The sequence below is a fragment of the Suricata suricatta genome, chromosome 12, assembly GCF_006229205.1.
Source record: "Suricata suricatta isolate VVHF042 chromosome 12, meerkat_22Aug2017_6uvM2_HiC, whole genome shotgun sequence".
NCBI classification, from domain to species: Eukaryota; Metazoa; Chordata; class Mammalia; order Carnivora; family Herpestidae; genus Suricata; species Suricata suricatta.
The window spans coordinates 44,704,070-44,708,205 of NC_043711.1; the positions used below are offsets into that span (position 1 = coordinate 44,704,070).

A 4,136-nucleotide genomic window follows, 5' to 3' on the forward strand; every position below is an offset into this window, starting at 1 on the left:
CCACAATTTGCCCACACAACTCCCATTACCAAAAATATCAAGAATGGTGTATACATTTCTGCATTGGATTTGCATTCCCCAGAGAGAAACGTTGCCCAGTTTGGGTTCCTGCTGGGATGCCACTGGCTTTGCTGGTACAACCTCCCACAGTGTACTTCTTGGCCAGTAATGTAAGGTGGACTCTTTCTTAGATTGATGGGATCTTCTGCTGCTCTGCTTTTCTCTTGGGTTTTGAAGTTGGCTCTCAAACCAATGAGAGATAGATAGGTAAATAAATGAATGGATTTGGAGAGGAGGTGCATGGGCTATATAAAAACTGAAGAAAAGCAAGGGCACTGGAATCTAACAGCTAGCACTTGAGGTCTTCCAGTTATTAGTTCTGTGATAGTGGATAACTTTAACATACTTCTCTGAAACCCAATTTCTTCTGTTGTGAAATGAGACATTGAGACATTGAAATATCCATTCACTTCTTCCTCTATTAAAAAAAAAAAAAAGTCTTCATTTACTAAGAGAATTGCTCCTCACTAAAACTTCATCCTGGCCAATGGCTGAGAAAGTGACAATAATATTTCCTGGGCTTCCTAGCAATTAGGTGTAGTCATCTGATTAAGATGTGGCTGGTGGAGTTTGAGCAGAAGTAATGAGTGCAATTCTGGGCCTTGCATCTTAGAATGTTGGGTGTGCACATATACACTCTTCCTTTTCCTTTCCCATGGCTGGGAAATGGTCACACCCAGGAAATCCAGTTTGGAACAGGTGCTGATGAGAGCAGAGTCATTCTACCAGCTCCTTAGCGCTCTTCTTTGTCTAACTATATGCAAAGAAGAGCAACTTATTTGACCAGAAGCTTTCTTTATGTTAGTATTTTATGGTATATCTTTTTGTATCCTCTTAATTTTAACCTTCTTGTGTCATTTTACTTAAGGTTTTCTTTTGTAGGCATTATATTTTTGGGTTTCTATTTAATCCAGTTGGATAGTCTCTGTTTTTTATTTGTTATGTTAATATAATTATTATCATATTTGGACTTATATTTACTATCTTGTTATTGTTTTCTATTTAATTCCTCTGTTGTATGCTTCTAAGACTTATTTTATATTCTAATGTCTTTATTAGTTGACATGTCTACTTCTCTCCTACTTGAGATCCTCAAGGAGAGATGCTTTGGTTAGTCTTAATAATAAGATTAGTTAAGATTAGTCATTTCAGACACTTGACTGAGCACTTCATGTGCATTAATTTACTTAATTCATGCATCAATTCTATGAACCAGATACTACGTTTAATCCTCATTTAATAGAAAGCAGTTAGATGCACAATTCTCATTTTCACTTGCTTACAGCTATCCTAGTAGGATGTGATAGAATACAAAGTAGTTGTTCAGTAAACATCATCTAATATCAAAGGAAAGAATGGACTCATAGGGCTCCTTTTTCTCCATGTTCCTTTTGCTGCTAAGTCTGTTTCACTCACCTCCTTTTCTTAAGTAATCAGTTTGTGTCCAGTAATTATTAATGGCAGTAGATGAGCTACAGCACTGAGATCTGATTGGAGTGACAAGAGCTTATAATGTGCCATTCGATTCAATAGGGAAAAAACGTGCAAAATATTACCTCCCTATTACCACGATTTACCTCATCAGTCTTGATGAGTGGTTAGGTCTGGTTATGAATTTCATACTCCCTATTTTTGGGATTGGTCTTATTTCTATTAGCTTTTATGCATCTAGACAGTATGATACATGCGCCTCTCTCTGTTTCCTTGAGTCTATCAGCAGACAGTCTCTTGCACCTCTTCTTGTGTGACCAATTCAGAAACTAAAGTTAGGATTTATCATTTCTTTATATCCTATCAGGTTTATCATATGTGTCTTTGTCTAACTGATAGCCTGTTGAGTTCCAATTGCCTTTATTTCCCAGCACAGAACTTCCTGAAATCCTTTCTGCCCCTGGGACACAGACCAGACCACCTCATGAAATAGTCTATAGCATGTGACTCAGAATGGCGAACTTGTTTCATGTATCTATGTGTATTCTTGCCAAAGACTCCATTAAACTTATGATAAGGAAATGAAAAGTGTATAAACATCCTGCAGTGGTGAAATCATAGAAAGATTCACAAATGGACAAGCTACTTGGGCATTTTTCTGGAGAGCCATAATGAATAATGCAAAGTGGAGGAAATGGAGAGACTTGAGATGGGACAGGAACTATAAGATGAGACAGTTAACCTAAAGATTGCTGTAAAAGATGGAAATTCAGAAATAGCGGCTGCAAAACTATGGAAGTGAGATGAGAGGCTAAAGATGGAGTGAGCCAAACCACCTCCAGTCCTTCATCAGAAAAGCCTGCAAGCCAAGGACTTATTTCCTTTAGGGAGAATGAGAAGCACTCTGAAAGAGGTCTGAAGAAAACTAGGTCCGCTAACATGGGTGTTGGTATTCCAGAGTCAATACCTCTGCATTCTGTGATTTAGGGATTCCCCATAAAAGTCTGGCTCCTCATCTATTCAGTTTCTGGGAAAGTCTTCCAGTTAGCAAGCTTGCATATGAACAGAAAGCTTCCTATTGGCTGATTTATTGCATCATTCTTAAAATGGAACAGGCAAGAAAGAAACTTAAGACATCCAATGAAAACTTGCAACCTGAGAGGGAAAATCAGGATAAACAAAGGAAACAGGAAGGAAGGAAAGAAAGAAGAGAGGGGTCTTAAAGTCCTCATTAATGCTACGAAGAGAATTCTAAGGCTACTACATTTATAAAACAAGAATAGAGGAGTGCTGAGAAGCAACAGTGAAGAAATACAAAGAAATTATGAGAAGTTAAAAATAATTGCTGAGTGTGCATGTGCCAACTTCCTCTTTTTCTGGCTGAAATCATGGAGGATGCTGAAGAGGAGAAAAAGAAGATTCCTGCTGTGCCAGAAACTCTTAAGAAAAAGTGAAGGAGCTTCGCAGAGTTGAAGATCAAGCATCTGAGAAAGAAGTTTGCCCAAAAGATGCTTTGAAAGTCAAGGAGGAAGCTTACTTATGAGAAGGCTAAGCATTACCACAAGGAATACAGGCAGATGTACAGAACTGAGATTCGAATGGCACAGATGGCAAGAAAAACTGGCCACTTCTACATGCCCACAGAACCCAAACCAGTGTTTGTCACCAGGATCAGAAGTATCAGTGGTGTGAGCCCAAAGCTGTGAAAGGTGTTGCAGCTCCTTTACCTTCACCAGATCTTCAATAGCACCTTTGTTAAGCTCAGCAAGGCTTCAGTTAACATGCTAAGGATTGTGGGACCATATGTAGCATGGGGGTACCCAAACCTGAAGTCAGTGAATGAATCGATCTACAAGGATGGTTATTGCAAAATCAACAAGAAGCGAATTGCCCTGACAGATAACATATTGATTACTCGATCTCTTAGTAAATATGACATCATCTGCATGGAGGACCTGATTCATGAGACCTACACTGTTGGAAAACGTTTCAAAGAAGCAGACAACTTTTTATGGCCCTTCAAGTTATCTTCTCCAGGAGAGGGAATGAAGAAGATGACCACCCATTTTGTAGAAGGTGGAGATGCTGGCAACAGGGAAGACTAGATCAATAGGCTTATTAGAAGAATGAACTAAGGTATCTACCATGATTATTTTTGTAATCTGGTCAGTTAATAAATGACTACTTTCAAATTAAAAAAATAATTGCTGAAGTTTAAGATAACTCATAAAAGGACTGGAAATTTTTTAAAGTATATAGAGACCACAAATGTGTAACACATGGAATAAAACAGACATTAATGAGACAGAGGACCATGAGATGTAAGAATGCCACAGACAACAAGTGCATCTCAACGGCTTCAAGAAATAGAAAAGTTTTAAGGATCATGCATTAACCTAGCATCAGACTCCTCATCAACATTACTGAAAGACAAAAGCAGTGCCTTCAATATCCAAAGGGGAAGTTACCTGAAATCTAGAATTCTGTGCCCTGAAAACTATCAAATAATAGAGAAAAGAAAGATATTTTCAGACATATAGGATTCAAGATTTTTCCTGTAGTGGTTTGGATGGAGGAGCACTCCAAAAGGATATATCCATGTCCTAACCCCTAGAAACTATGAATGTGATCTCCTTTGGGCAGGG

General features: G+C 38.3%; 1 pseudogene; it reads left to right on the forward strand.

Annotated features, from left to right (window-relative positions):
- Positions 1–2,879: 2,879 nt before the first annotated feature.
- Positions 2,880–3,685, forward strand: LOC115275179 (annotated as a pseudogene).
- The last annotated feature ends 451 nt before the right edge of the window (positions 3,686–4,136 follow it).